Source organism: Malaclemys terrapin, chromosome 9, assembly GCF_027887155.1.
Source record: "Malaclemys terrapin pileata isolate rMalTer1 chromosome 9, rMalTer1.hap1, whole genome shotgun sequence".
In the NCBI taxonomy this organism is placed as follows: domain Eukaryota; kingdom Metazoa; phylum Chordata; order Testudines; family Emydidae; genus Malaclemys; species Malaclemys terrapin.
The window spans coordinates 103,969,502-103,986,186 of record NC_071513.1 but is presented as its reverse complement, the minus strand read 5'-3'; positions in this window follow the sequence as shown (position 1 = coordinate 103,986,186).

The following is a 16,685-nucleotide window of genomic DNA, read 5'->3' as shown; positions in this document are numbered from 1 at the left end:
TGCAGGCTGGAGTGGAGGGAAGGAGCAAGCTGACCGGTAGCTTGGCCGTGATACTTTGAGGCCCCATGCCCCTGCCAGGGGACAAGGCTGAATGGACGGTGGAGCCTGAGCTGGGCCCGTGGGGACCAGCAATTAGCACCGAGCGCCTGGCCGCTGAGTCTGTTTGAAAGGGTATTCGCGTTGCTTGTATTACGGTAGCACCCTGGGGCACCAGCAGTGGTTGGGGCCACAAGAGTTTAAGTGAGTTGCCCGAGCCCATGCTGGTCCAGTGCCATCACCAGGAGACCTTGCCTTGCCTGCCAGGGGCGGGAGGCTTGAACCCAGGTGTTCTGCTCCCTGGTTGAGATCCCCAGACCAGCCTGCCACCTGAATACCGCACAGGGCCCCTTTCTATATTTCAGCCCGGGAGAGTGGGGAGCGTATCCCTCGGCGCACCGTAGGAGAGATTCTGCACCCAGCTGTGAATCAGTTATGCCCAGAGTTTCTATGTGATTCCTTGGCCAGCAAGCCATTATGGACTTATGACCTGATGCCTTTTATTTGCCTTGAGCTTTTTTGATGATTTATGCATGTGTGCTGTGAAATCAATAGGACCCTTGAAAAGGGAGGGTGGGTTTGTACATTGTATGAAGTATTATAACGCACCTGTGTCCATCTGGGGCTTCCTGGTCGTCGCTGTGCTGCGTGCAATGGCTATGTGGGACTTCATGGCAGCAAGGAAAGAATCCAGGCGGTCCTGCCCCGAAAGCACAAGCTCCCTGCCCTTTGAGCTAAAGGAGAATCTCCATTAACTGTTAGCAGTATAGGTGCTGTGACACACACAGTCTGATTCCATCTCATAGAGGGCAGTGATAGCCATACTAGCCAGTTCTTTACAACACTATATATACATTCACCATGGAAAAATAAACTCCTAGCATAAAGATGACTTGATTATTGCCAAAGTAGGATTCAGAACATCCCTCGGAGAGTTCCTGGTACATTTTCTGGCACATCCTATTTTGTTTTAGGTGTTTATGATGCCACTGCAGGAAAAATCAGACTTGGGAAGTCCCTTTCTAATACTTGGTTTTAAAGTGTATTTGTAATTGTAAGTTAGAGCTCGGTTCCCATTAGTGATCTGACCCCATCTCGAGTTACACACATTCGGTTATGGATTTAGGATCAGAAACAGTTTTCTTTTTCCCCAAAACTGTGCAGTTCACCTCTAGTGTCTATCGCTTAGAGCAAAGCCCACGATTGCTGCAGAAGAGCATGAATGAGGAGCCAGCGTCCTCCTCTGCCACAGGCAGAGAAGAAACAGGCCCTCTTCGCACCCCGTTACCAGAGAGGAGTGTGGAGGTGCTAATCTCAGGTCCTGGAGCAGAAGCCGAGAAACTTGGGTAGCTGAATGAGTCTGGACATTGAGATACCAGTTCTAGAGTTTCCAAGAGGGTCTAGAAATGTACCTGCCAGACATCGTTGTGGGACTTAGATTTTTGTAAGTGAATGGTCGTTCAGGAAACCCCAGCATTTCCTGATGCTGCCTCTGGGTGAGGAAAGGAAAGGACCTGGAAAGGAGAAGGGAGGACAAACTCCAGGTGCCACAGGAAAATAAGAATCTGGGTCTGGGCTTCTGTGGGAAGGGGAGAATGGCAGCATACTGGCCATGTGCACTGCTGGGGTGAGTGGGGCCCCACCCCCTGACCTGGTTACTCCCTGGATGCTCACGGTGAGTTTGGCCCAAAGACTTTGAGGGGGGACGTGCTTGGTGGGCCCAACCAGATCCCAGCTAGACAGGTGTCCTCACCGCGGAGACAAGCTGCAGAGCTGGCATGCGTGTTGGCAGCTGTCGCAGAGCCCGACCCGGATGCTGAGAGTCAGGGAGGCACCGTGGCGCTCCTGCCTCTAGCCATGTGCTCACTGCAGTATGCTGGGGCAGCCACGCTGCCAGCGGTGCCGCTAACGCCACCAAGAGGGATCGCCTCGTCGTCCTCAGTTAAAGGGACTGTGAAAAGCCCAGAGGGAGGAGCCCGCTGTCCGGCTAACAGGATTTAAATAACTTGCAGCTGGCCATGCCACCTGTTCCCATCTAATCCCAGGCTGAAAAAATATCTCCTCTCTGAATCCCCCCAGTCTGTTTATTTGTTCCTGTGCTTATATTTAACTCTCCCTGAAAAGGGGCCGCATACATGTTTAGACAATGCTACAGCTGGAACACTAGGTATAATTTAAACTGTGACCATAGGGAGGGACGCAGTCGGAAGGGAACGTCCATACCCAGCTAGTCTTTAAACTGCTGATTCTTCTCTGATGCCTTCAAGTCCTTGGCCCACAGATTAGAGCTGTACCCCTATATGGGTGGGTAAAAACACAGTTCAGAGTGCACTGCCCTCTGAACCTGATTAGTGAGCTGCAGAACGGAACCACTGCCCGTGTACGTCTTGGGAGTCGGATGTCGGCACCTTTTAAATCAGTATCAGATGTCAGGCCAGGCTGTGTCTTTGCCCAACAAAAGCGTGCAGGGGCTATTTCATATGCAGCATTCCGTCAGGTCCACAGGCATTAAGATTGGTGATCTCTCGGTCTCAGACCTTGACTAGGTGGATGATGATGTTCTAGTACAGAGCCCCAACAGGTTTTGTGAGGCACTCCAGCAAATGGAAGAGGAGTTGGCTACCGTTGGCCACCACGTTTCGTGGTCAAAAGACAAAGCTGCAAAATCTAGGACCAGGTCCACTCCAATGTCGTTGAATAATGAAACTGTAGAAGCAGTCTCCAGCTTTTGCTATTTGGGTTCTGTATTCATCAATTCCTCCAACTCTCACCCAGAGGTTCTCCATTGGATTGGCATCCCAGCATCTGCCATGGGTTGTCCACAATGAATGTGGAATCAACATCATCTCAGCACAGCAACCAAATTCAGGATCTGTTCAAGCTCTATCCTCCCGTACGTTGCACAGCTGTGAAACATGGACTCTATGCCGCTCACACTGGGCAAAACTGGAGGCTTTCCACACAAAATGCCAACGTTGTATATTGGGCATAAAGTGGAATGACTTCATCTGTAATGCAGATGTTTATGGTCGCTCCAGTCTACAGACTACTGGGGCCGTTGTCCGCAGATGGCATCTTATGCTTTTTGGATGTGTGACGAGAATGACACAAGACCTTCCAGTGAATGCCGTTCTCCGGGCAGCTTGTAACATCCAGGATAAAATTCCACCAACAGAGAGGTGGAGGCGGCCCAGAGGCCGACCCCTCTTACCTGGGTGCATCAAGTCTGTTCTGACGTGGGACTCTTGGCCAAGTGGCGAATGATGGCTACGGCCGCCCGTTGAGAAGAAGAGAAGAATGCAGTGCAGGATTGTGTCTCGTACTTCCAGCCCAGAGGGACAGTTGTGCAGAGAAATTGGGTAGCTAGAATTTATGCCGTTAACTAACCTATTTTCATGCCTTGCGAAGGGCACACAGGCTAAATCAGGGTCTGGTGAAAAGTTGACCCATTGGAGCAATCTGCGCTGAAGACTACTGACCTGCTCTGGGTGAGTTCCTGTCCCGCAGAGGGGAGGTGGCATTTAATGGTTTGACGAGGGGACTGGGAGTGAGGGGGTCACCCAGCCTTGCCCTTAATCTCTCTGTGCCTTTGTTTCTACGTTTCTAAAATAGGGATGGTAATGCTGGCCGACCTCCATAGAAGGCTGGGGAAGATCAGTGCCTCAAATGTGTTGAGATCCTCAGCTGGCAGGAGTTATGGAAGTGCAAACCAATGTGAAGTGCCCACTTTGAAGAATCCCATTCTTTCCAATCCAGTTTTGTTTTGCCTTTAGTTAGGGACTCTCCTCCACTAGAGCAACAGATAATCACTGATCCCTTGCATGGTTTCTTAAGAGGTTTCCTCTCTCAATGTTGAAGCATCTGTATGTAAAAGGCCACCAAAGCAGAGGAGTTAACCAATGGCTGTGATGACAATAAGAGGGTGCTTATGGCGAAGACAATGGACAAGAAACATGAGGGATACAGACTCAGAACTAGACACAGTTTTCCCATCCTGGGATCATTCTGAGATTTTTGAAAAATGTTCCTGTCCTGAGTTGGGACAAAAAGTCCATCTTGAAGATTGTTGTGAAGATGGTGAAAATCAGAAAAAAACACACAGGGTTTGGGTCAATGGAAACATTTCGTTTTGACATGTTTGAAACTTTTTGTTTCTATTTTGACCTTTAACATGTTTTTTTTACTGTAGTTAGCTTAAATTTCAAAATAAAGTGATTTCAAACAAAAATAATCTTTTTTTGTTTTGAAAATGTCTAAACATCCAGTTTCAGACCATTTCAAAACGTTTTCAAAGATATTTTCCAAACAAATTAATCAAAACCAGCTCCCTCCTGCGACCAGTTACAATTTTGCTGAATTGGCATTTTCTGATTTGAAGAAAACATTTCATTTAAAAAATTCCTGACCAGTGCCCCATGGAACCTTTCAAAGCCAGGGATCCAAATCTCCTTACATCACAGAGCTCTGACAACCTGCCTGCAATCTAATGTGCCCAGTCAATTTGAACATTAATTTTCATAATTCTGCTTTCTCATCTAATCCTGCCACACGTCTGGTGACTTGATGGCAGCTGAAGCATAGCATGTTGAAAACTGAACTCCTAATCTTTACTCTATAGCCCTCAATCCTCCTCTTTCCCCCCCACTTCTTATTACTGCTGATACACCACCAGTATCCCTGGCACTCAGGCCCATAGAATCATAGAAGATCAGGGTTGGAAGGGACCTCAGCAGGTCATCTAGTCCAACCCCCTGTTCAAAGCAGGACCAATCCCCAACTAAATCATCCCAGCCAGGGCTTTGTCAAGCCTGACCGTAAAAACCTCTAAGGATGGAGATTCCACCACCTCCCTAGGTAAGAATTCCAGTTCTTCATCACCCTCCTAGTGAAATAGTTTTTCCTAATATCCAACCTAGACCTCCCCCACTTCAACTTGAGACCATTGCTTCTTGTTCGGTCATCTGCCACCACTGAGAACAGTCGAGCTCCATCCTCTTTGGAACCCCCCCTTCAGGGAGTTGAAGACTGCTATCAAATCCCCCCTCATTCTTCTCTTCTGCAGACTAAATAACCCCAGTTCCCTCAGCCTCTCCTCGTAAGTCGTGTGCCCCAGCCCCCTGATCATTTTCGTTGCCCTCCGCTGGACTCTCTTCAATTTGTCCACATCCCTTCTGTAGTGGAGGAACCAAAACTGGACGCAATACTCCAGGTGTGGCCTCACTAGTGCCGAATAGAGTGGAATAATCTAACAACCTCACCAACCAAGAACCCCACCATTGTGTTGCTAGTCATTACATGACACTGATATGTCCAGAAACCCCCTTGAGTGCTTTACTGGTGTGCTGCTCCCTTTCATCATCCCTTTGTCTGCACCTCCATATTCATAAGCTTTTCAGTACAGCGACCATGCTTCCTTTGTTGTTTGTACAGCACCTTGCACAGCCTGAGCGCTGCCGGAAGCCAATGCTAAATAACAGTAACAAACACACAATGCTGCACTGTGGCTGTAGAAGCCACAACTCTGCTGCTGTAATGGTTTTGTGGTGTAACTTATTGGGGGCAGGTCTCTGAAGGTAGGGGCAATGCAGTGAGGAAGGATGCCTTTCTCGAAGTGCACCATGCATTAACCTTAGCACTCCCCCAGGCTGTGCAGAAGGGCGTGCGGTGATGGCCCTACCCCATGTGGTTATCTAAGGCTGAGGTTCTGGGACAATGCACTTTGATCCAGTGCGGTCTCTGCCTCCATATAGAGGGAGCTCCAATCTGGCCCAGTATCTGCTCAATCCTCAGCTCGCCCCAGAACTCTGCTGTGTAGCCGGAAAGGGACCTCATTTGCTCTCTCATTCCTGTGGCGCGGGCATAGTCTGGCCAGCTGGCCTTCAAGGAATCATTTTATAAATCAGTGAAGATGGCGTCTCACTCCGCTCGTTGCAGCGAGCACTGGCTATATAAGTGTTGATGTTGGAAAAACTTATGTGTGCAGAGACTCTGGTCCAAGGAAACCAGGTTCCTAAATCACTGTGGGTTGCCTTGGGGGTTCTGCCTGGGTCCTGGCCTGCAACACCAGCACAAACCTGCCCTAAAATCAGCACAGCTAGCCAGAGGCCAATCACCCCAGTTTAGCGGCTTCCTCCAGGGCTACCGTAGAGGTTCCTGTGCATCACCCTCGATGTGCTCAGGGTATTGCTACAGCTGCCATGTCACCCCTTTGGGTCGCTGGGAACTGCCACAAGGTGCACGGCACGTGGTCCTCAGCCAAGGACTGGAGCTGTGTCTCTGTCTCTGCTACTAACCTTAGCAAGACTTGAGTCCCAAGTCTACAGCCACAGCTTTTCGTATCCAGGATGGATAAACTGCCTGGAGCCTGAGGATGTCCTGCTGTCACAGACTCCCTGCTGGGTGTGCAAAGCTAGCCAGAGTTCACCCCCCAAGCTTCCTTCCCCCTGTAACTTTCAGCCCATATGTTCTCCACTGGGACTCAGTCCCTCACTGAGCCAAGCTCATGCGGAACTGAAAACCTGTGAGTAAAGGCGTGGATGTCAGTGGAGCTACTCCTATACTTACAGTTAGGTTTGTGTTTGATTGAGTTTCTGGACCAGGCCTAACTTCACAAAGAAAGGGCAAATGTCTCACTCATTAAAGGGAACCCATTGCTATTTAACAGGGATAGACAGATGAGCCCCATCAGTCAGGCTGGCCCAAGTGGGTCCCCTAGGTACAGCCAATGCACTGTGTTAATTTGATTAGAATATTTCTCTTCTCCTTTTCTTCACTCCTGATGGTTCTTCACTCTGCCCTTATGTTTCCTGCTCCATTATCTCACCTTGTTTTCAATGGATTTTTCTTCTGTTCTGCAGCCTCTTTTCATAATCTCTTCTAAGTGGAACATGAGCCCAATAACATTCAAGTCAAGCCGGTTTCTCAGTGTGGTTTGAAATTGGGCAGAAGTTCACCCATCCCTGTTTGGTGGGCAAATCTCAACAGATTTGGGGGTTCCGCTTGCAATAGCTCCCAAAGGTCCCGATCCAAACCTGAACCCAATTCACTGGAGCATGGGAGATCCACACTGTTACTAAGAACAACTGGCTCCGCTTGTGGGCTTTCTTGCATTTGTTAATTTCTCACACGTAACATTTTAGAAAGTTCTGCATGAATCACTCAGTTTACAGACACAGCCGTGTGGAGAAGAGTGCAGCCGGCTCTGGAGATGGGACAAAGAATCCATGTCAGTATCTATAATTTACTCTTGATCAGCCATGATGCAGCGCTTGTACCAGCTGATGGTATGTGAAATTGGCACTCTGGCTGTCTTACTGAAAAGCAAAGCTTCCTTTGGCCACCCTAGAAATCTGAGCTCCACTTTCTCCTCTCAGAAAGACCCCTACAGGTCAGGATTAAGGGACACATTGGGGTGAGCATGTTTGCCTCTGATTACTTTGGCCGGGAAGTCAATCTGCCACCTTTCCCCTGCACTAAAAGCAGAAGCAGCTTGTATTCTGAAGCCCGATGACTGAAACAGTGATGAACTAATAGCTCTTTATTACAGGAAGAAGAAGAAGGTAATGAGATTTTTAAAAAGAATTGGCTGTCCTGTTACATGGCCTTTGAGTGGGGAGAACTGCTGCCATAGGTGATCCATGTTATTTGCTAGCGGAATTTCCTTGCAGTCTCTACCCTGCTATGTTCCTTTTTATTCTGTTTTTGGAAGAGGAGGTTGATTTGCTGTGCTGAAGTAATTAACATTGTTTTCTTTATCAAGTCAAAGGGGGTGTCTCTGAAATAGATCTGTCCACTGGCTTATATCCAGATTGCATCTCTTTTGTGTAAAAGCATCCGACTTCTGCTTGCCAGGATGCTTCTGACCACCCATCTCTCAAAGAGCACTCAATAGAATCACAGCAAAATAGTTGGCATAAAGTTACGCATTAAATTGTGATTAGGTACAAATGTACTCTGGGTCCCACAGGACCCAGGGGCTGATCCTGCAAGGAACTGCGCACCCCTGATTCCCACTGGCTTCAATGGGAGAGGAGGGTGCTCAGCACCTTGAAGGATGTATCCAAAACTTTGCAGGACTGGGACTTATGGGTCAGATCCAACTGCCATTAACGGTGATGGAACAAATTCCCATGGACTTCAATGGGAGTTGGATCAAGCCCTAAATAACTACCTAATGCACTCCTCTTTTCCAGCCTAGCAAGCATTAACAATAGTGAGTAGAGGGGTGGAGTTTCCGACTATTCTGGGAAATCACTTGCTAAGGCCCCTGGTTGATGCTGGAGCTCCGGCATCATGGAGTTTGGAGTTACATGGCCAAGTTCTGCTTCCACCGATGGTGAAAGCCAGAGCTGGATAAATTCTGGTGATTGTTTGGGGGTTTTTTTTGTGATCCAGTCAGTGAATTAAATACCTTCTCTCTTCATGAAGCTGTTATTAATTTTATTCACAAAAACATTCATGCAAACAGATTTGTCTTCGTACAGACGTTCACAAATAAAATGAATAATAGGAATTGCCTGAAGTTTGCTTGAGTCCCAGTTCTGGCCACTCGCTCACTGAACAGCACCTTACTCCAGGAGTCAATCCGGTGATGGTTTCCTCCCTTCCCAATCTTCCGCCTTCAATTTTTTGTTGAATTATGTTCCACAAATATTTTTTGTTCAGTGATGACTCCATAGTCAGTATTTTTCCCCTTTTAGAATATTATCGGAATAACCTTGATGCCGTTTCATGGTGAACTGGGCTCTAATGGCATTGATTATGCCCTTGGTTCAAAGGTCGTGGCTCTCTTTGGTCTTTGGAAAACACCCTGGCTCTGAAGAGTGATTGCTCTGCTGCTAGACGTTATGCGTATGAGGGTGGGCGTGACGTCGACGGGCTGTGCGATTTGATATTTTGATTTTGCCATTTATTTCCTCTTCCTGGTCTGAAGCTTCTGTATAAATGACGTTTTCCCTCCTTAAGCTACTGAATATTTTTGGCTCTGAAGAGCACGCTTAGTAACCAAACCTTAGCCATATACTGACTATGTTAAGTATTTGTTCTAGTCTCTGTCCACTGACCGCTGCCTGGTTGTTTAACCATATTGGGGCTCTTCCCTTTCAGTACTGGACTGCCATAGCCTGTTGCTTCTAACTTGTTGCTTGGTTACTGCTCATGCCTCATGCTGTTGGGTACCATCTACAAAGACCTGTGTGGTGCAGGACCCAGGTTTTGCTTTTCTCTGCCTCCGAGAAGTCTGTTGGGTTGGCTGCCACCACTGGGTTGCTGTTACTGTTAATTCCCAAAGAACAAATGCTCTGGAGCTCAGGGGTGGAATTCTCCAAAGCCCGTTGCGCTGGCCTACCTCTGCTCCCCGTCGGAGTTTCGCCGTTGGCTTTGGTGGGAGCTGAGTTAGCCCAGTGCTGAACAACCTTGAACTCCCCTCTGCAGAAGTCTGTCATCTGCTCCGCGTCAGGCTTGCTGACCTACAGAGCACTTTGTAAGAGGCAGCTCTGGCCGATCGAGCTTTCAGTTCACTTCGAGACCAGTTCAGGATTCTCCTGTATTTGTGACTAGCCGCTAGTTCCAGTCAGGAGCTGAACTTCCCCAAAGATTTGGATGTGTTCAGATCTGGGGGGTTGGTTAGGCAATTTCTGTGTAGACAGGGGGCCAGCTGAGATGTCAAAGCTAGGGTTACAGATACAAACTCCCATAAAATCTGAGGTGGAGGGCAAAGGGGTTGGATCTAGTTTGGGCCCATGTATGCTTTTGGCCTACAGTTATTTAATAATTTTTAAAAATAGACAGAGGTGCCCAGGTGATGGACACCCGCTAGACACCAGTAAATAAATGTCACATGTTTTGAACTCCTCTGCCCATTCAAACACAGGCCCATGTGGGAATAGCGAATTGCAGATGCTCTGGCTGGTTCTTAAATATCTTTCCTACCAGATGTGCAAGGAGACCAAGCCCTCTCCCCACCCCCCGACTCCAAGTTACGACTCTACACAGGAAGCAGGTCAGCTGCAAGATGTGGACTTCTCTAGAGACTAAACATGATTCTGGGACCGAGGTTCCTCCTGTGACTTGCCCACAAAGTCAAGTTCTAAGCGCGGGCTGCATCTCAGCCCTGCAGAAGGAACAATATCTCCGAGCAAGTCGAGAATTCTCCCTCCTCCCATGTGCTTCCCCACGGAATACTAATACTAATAGTTTTCTGGTGGAATGTAAGGTGGTGTTTTCAATCTGTAGTACCATAAAATGGCTTAGGATCTAGCTGCCTGAGTGAGTGTGTGTGTGTGTGTGTGTGTGTCAGAGGCCCTGAAGCGAACAGCACCCTTGTTTGAAAGGGAGGGCAGGGCATATTGTGCCCAGGTGCCCTCTCTGCACCTTTTCGCCTGCCGTGTAGGACTGTGCCTGGCCCGACTTGTGTAGTTTCTCCTCACACTCAGGCTTGAACACAACTGCCTTGTGCTCCTGCTGTGTCCTGCTTGAGGACTTGCAAGGACAAGGCCTCGCTGTGTTGGTTTAGCCATGATCCGGCTGTCACTAAACAGCAGAGGATGCCCCTTCGGCACTCTGCTTTTGCTTGTTTCTCATGCAGACCGATACATTTACCGTTGCTTAGATGCGAGAATCCTGCCATTGAGCAGTCTGGTTCCAGCATCTGCACCAGCTGCTCCGCGGAGCTCTTTCCTGTCATTTCCAACAATGGAGTCGGCCATGGGTGTGGCTTTGCAGACAGCACCTGGCAGCTGCACCGTCCGAGCCCGACAAGCACTCTAGCCTTGCCAGAGCCGGGTAGTTCTGCAGCCTGTTTCTCCGGCAGGGTCAGGCTCTGCCAAACCTAACACCTTCCAAATGGTGAGGTCAGCAGGTGCCGGGTTTTGCTGTGGCCACAGAGGAACGGGCATCCTGCAGAAGGAATAGCACTTGCATTGTTATGCAGACTACCCCTCTGAGCTTGGCTGGCACCTTTGCCCCAGGGAAACTGGCGTACCTCCTGCTAAGCAGGTGCAGTGCCACTTTAACAGATGGGCAGGAGTCTGGCAGCTAAGAGACCACAGACGAGCATCAGATCAGCTCCTTGTGGCCAGCAGTCTCCACCCGCCGTGTCCAATGGCTGCCTGGCTATGGCACGCCCACCACAGCTGGGAGAGCTGTGCCATCAACACCATCTTCGACCTGAATTCCAAACATTAGCTTTGCATGGGACTAGAGGGGCAGGGGGCCTCGATCCAGCACACCCAGGCCATAGCGCCCAGCATTGGCTACCCGCAGCACGGTCTCGTGGATAGAGCACTAGCCAGGGAATCAGGAGACCTGGGCTGTATTCCCAGTTCTGCCGCTGACCTGCTGGGTCACCCTGGGCAAGTCACTTCCCCTCTGTGTGTCTGTTTCCCATCCTTGTCCTGTCTTGTTTGTTTAGGCTGCCAGCTCTCCAGGGCAGGGACTGTCTCTCCTTGTATCTGCACATCGCCTAGCACAAGAGGGTGCTGCTCTTGGCTGGGGACCTCTAGACACGGCTGTAATCCAAACACTAAAGACGAATCTTCTCATGGCTGATCTATGAAATGAGGTTAGTGGGGCTGAGGCAAGGTCCTATTGGACAAGTGCACGCCTTGCAAAGCCACCACAACTGGCCCCCATAGGCAATCTGGACAGAGAGGCCCAGGACTGAACTATCCTGTCTCTGCGACTCCGGAGATGAGGGCACATTAGTGAGGGACTAGACCCGATTTTGAACTACTGCTGAGCATGTGCCACCCGTTTCCCGGATCCCCTTCTCCAGTGCTGGCAATCCAGCACCTTCCACAAGAACTAAATTCATCCCCATCCAGCAAACTATGGAAGCTGCCTCCGCAAAGCACAGCCAGCAGGATTCGTCTAGCACAGAGCTGGGGAAAGGGTTTCCCTTTGGGGAATGCAGTGTAGTTGTAGCTGTGTTTGGTCCCAGGATTTTAGAGACCAGAGAAGAGCTCTGTGTGGCTCAAAAGCTTGTCTCTCTCTCCAATGGAACTTGGGCCAATAAAAGATATTCCCTCCCCCTCCTGTCTCCCATTTGGGAATTGGCTGAGAGGTAGTCCAGTGGGACAGCAGTTCTGCTGAATCTCTGGGAATTCTGCAGCATTCTGTCCTTGGCTGGTTTGAATAGCTTTGTGCTGTAAAGATACATACATACATTTGTGTCTTTGTATTTAGACTCTTGCTGATTCGGGAAGCTGCACGCGATACACATCTGACTTTCACGAGGGGCTGGAGGTGCAAGGCAGCATAATATTTTATGCTGATGATAACGACCTTGAAAGGTGACCTGCAAATGAAAAAAAAAAAAAAAAACAATGGATCTGTTCCCTTGTATTTGCCTTTCTGTATATATGAAGAAGGTGGGTGTGTTTTGCAGAAGGAGGAGTTGTTTTTTTACATTAAAAATGTAGGTCTTGCCTATTCTGGTTGCGGGAAGTTATTGTGGTGACTGAAGAACTAAGAGTAGGAATGTGACATCAGAGATGCCAAGCAAGAGAAACATAGTTGTTAGAGACTGAAAAATGGGTGGTTTTTTTAATTGACTTTTTAGAACTCATAATTCTTGTAAACAGCAATTTAACCCAGATGAAAGAAATACTCAGTAGTTAAAGAGTCAGGTCTCTCTTCCCTTCAGTTGAGGGCTGAGAGAACTCCCAATCCACATCTCTAGGTCCTTCAAGGAAAACTCCAGCAAAACTGAAGACCAAGCTTGATATTCTAGATGTTTGTAAGGTAAAAAACAAGCAGGAAAAATCCTTGAGGCCTTCCTTATGCTTCCTCAAGAAGCCAGGTAAGACATAATCCCGCTTTATCCTTTTCGGGTCACCTGAAAATAAGAGATTAAAAATTTCATATCAAACCAAGCAATGCAGATGCCTGTTGCAGTGGAAGAGACAAGGGGAGAGGAAATATCTTTTATTGGACCAACTTCTGTTGGTGAAAGGGACAAGCTTTCAACACATCTGGTTTCAGCAGCTTTGGGCTGTATCCACCCAACTCTGCCACTATGTTTAATTATCCATGATACTTTGCTTTTCAGTGAGCATATGAGTGCAGTGATTATAATGGTATATTTAAAATGTGCTTACGTGCTGAAGAGAGGTGCTCCTTCTTATGAATGGATCTATACATCAAAATAAATAAATAACCATAGAATAAAATGTTGTAAGAAAATACCATGTTTGTCTCCACATGCTTTGTTTGCACCAACTTTAACTTTATTTTTTGGTTCTGGACTCTTGTGAATCATTTGGAGTTTTTCGTCTCCTTTCTGCAGTTCTCATGCTTCTGGTTCTGTACAGAACTATGGGTCTTCGCTTTATGCACGGTGGGTCCCCCCATTGATACTGACTGAACGGGACTATTTACAGTGCTTAAATTGAAGCACGTGTGTTTAAGTCTTTGCAGGACTGGGGCCCAAATTGTGCAACAGAATGATGGCGTGGGAAATGATTGACGTTTGCCATTTAAAAATAAATCCGAGTGCCTATATACACAAATTAAAAATATTTGGAAACACACAAGAAAGCCAACAGCTAGGAATGCCTGAAGTTTCCCCCTTTAAAATATACTGGAAAGACAGTGAGAAGAAGAAGAAATATGAAATACAAGTAAGACAAAACATGGAACCTTAAAATGTTACTGCAAAAGCAAGTAGCCGACCCCTATTGTGAATGACTGACTAAATAACCATAAAATAGATGATAACCAGATCGTTAATGGAGCCTGATAGGCACGGGCCAGATTCTCAGCTGGTGTCGATGGTCCGAGCTCCAGGACAACGAATGTCAGCTGAGAATCTGCCCCAGCTGTTTACTCCCTTGCACAGAGTTCTAGGATCGTCATTGGGGCTCCAGAGGGGCCCTTCCCACATGGATCACATTTCAGACAAAATCTGTATTTAGTTCATTTAAGCCCAGTGCAGGAAAACACTTAAGCAGATGCTTAAATTTAAGTCCATGAGACTTAAGCATGTGCTCAAATGCTTTCCTGAACTGACCCTTTATTTTTCAAGTGTTAATGTTCACTTCTTATCAGTATGTACTATTATGACCGTGTAACATACCCATTTATCCATTTGCCTCGGTACACATATGATGCCCATTACCATAACATCAGAGTGCTAAGCATTATTGCTAAAAGCATGCAAGTAAAGGTAACTAGGGAGAGTGATAAACAGCTACTCCTACAATTAAACATTTTTAAATCTGCAAGACTGAATAACTTGAACCCAAGAGTTTTAAAAGAATTGACTGAAGTGTAGAACTGGTCAGGAATTTTTTGACCTGAAAATAAGGGATTCAAAAATGAGGGGGCTTGGTTTTTTTTATTTATTTTTTGTTCGTTTATTTTGTTTTGCTCCCAAATGCTGATTTGTTGACGCTGAATTTGTTCATGAAACAGGTTCAGTTTCAACAAATCTCATCACTCAAAAAATTATTGGGAAAACAAATACAGAAATCGTGAAAAACATCCCATTTCACCATTTTCAAAATAAAATTTTGGGGTTTTGAGTCAAAACAATTTTTTATTCAAAGGTTTTAGTACAGGTAGACTCAAACTAAGGCTAATTAGAAAGAAAAAAGATCAAAACGAAAACACCATGTTTTGTAATTGCTGAAATGAAACATTTTGATTGACTTGAAGTTGAACAGAAAATGTTTTGGATTTTCAGTTAAAGAAAAGGTTTGAGATTTTAACGGTCGCTGTTTGGGACAGGAACATTTTTCAATAGCTAGCTGTATTGAGGAGCTCTCAGAGCCTTTGATGTATTTTTTTTTAAACAAATCTTAGAACCATAGGAAAGTTCCAGAGAGGACTGGAAAAAGAAGCTAATGTTGTGTCAACATTTCAAAGGTGAACAGGATGACCCAGGAAACTATAGGCCAGTTAGCCTGATGTTGATCCTGGGCAAACTCATGGAAAAGGTGATATGGGCTCAGTGAATAAACAATTAAAGGAAACCAAATTGCTCTCACTTTCTGGTGAAATCACAAGTTTGGCTGATAAAGGTAGCAGTGTTGACATAGTATACATAGGACTCCGGTAAGGTATTTGGCGAGTACCACACCGCAATCCAATTACAAAATTAGCACTATACAAAATCAAGGTAGAACATATTAACTGGATTAAAACCTAGCTAACTGGTAGATCAGACAAAGTAATTTTAAATGGGTCAGCCCTATCCACTGGGATCTGTTCTTGGTCCAATATAACATAGTTGCTGGTAAAGTTTGCACAAAAATTGGTGGAGTGGTTAACATTAATAAGGACGGGTCAATTCTAAAGAGTGATCTGGATTACATGCCAAGCTGTGTTCACTTGAACACCATCCATTTTAGTAGCCAAATATAAGGTTATACATCTAGGAAAAAACGAATGTAGGCCCCACTTCTAGGATGGGGAACTGTTTCCTGGAAAGTGGTGACTCTGTAAAGGACTTAAGGGTCATGACAGATAACCAGCTGAATGTGTGCAACCAGTGCAATGCTGTAGCTAAAAGGGCAAACATGACCCTTGGATGAATGTCCAGGCTATCCATTAGGCGTAAGGAGGTGGTATTGCTTCTGTCTACAGCATGAGTGAGATCATTACTAGACTATTCTGTCCAGTTCCAAGGGCCAGGCTCCAAAAAATAAAACGTTTAAAAATTGGAAAGGGTTCAGCAAAAAGTTACAAGAATGAGTCAAGGCCTGGAAAACCATTCTGATAGAGAAATGTATGGATCGTAATCTATTCAGTTTATCCAAGAGAAGGCTTGTGTGATATGACACAGTCTACAAGGATTTCCACTGGGAGAACACTTCTGCCAGTAGTAGAGGGCTCTTTAATTTAGCAGACAAACGTGGAGCAAGGTCCAATGGTTGGATGCTGAAGTTGGATATATTCAGAGTAGAAATAAGGTATGGGTTTTTAACAGTGATGGTAATTAACCATCTGAAGAGCTTGTCTAGCACGGTGGTGGGTTCTCTACCACTTGGAGTTTTCAAATGAAGACTGGATGTCTTTCTACAAGATCTGCTCCAGCTCACCCAGAAGCCATAGGCTAGATCCAGGAATTACTTGGTGAAATACTCTGGTCTGTGCCACGCAGGAGGCCAGATTAGATGATCATAACGGTCCCTTCTGGGTTTAACATCAATGAATGTTCTGGTCCAGATTTAAAAAAAAAAATCCATGTACCAAAATTGCACAGGTATACAAATTATATGTTGAAAACAGGTGATGCATAAACCAGGGTTTTGCATAGTCATACATTTACATACACAAAGGCCTATCTTGCACATGTACATCAGATTTTTTTTGCATGCAACTGGTAAACGTTTGTGTGCATGGACTCATTACGAGCCTTTAAAATACTCCTAAGAAAGAAGTGGCTGTCGCTGCTGCCTGAAAGTGATTTGGTTTCCACAAGCCCACTCGGGCACTGCTCTGTTTGCTGAGCAGGGGGAGAGGCTGCCGTGTGGTCGGTGCTGGTTATGCGGCTCTGTAGGTGAACTCACACAGTAGCAACTAGAGGAAAATGCAAGTGCTGAATAACCCCCACTAACTAATCCTCCCGCAGCAATGACCAGCAGCCTGGCCAGCCCAGGGCCGGCTCTCAGCTGAGAGTGAGGTACAATCCACTCCGCTTTTCGGTG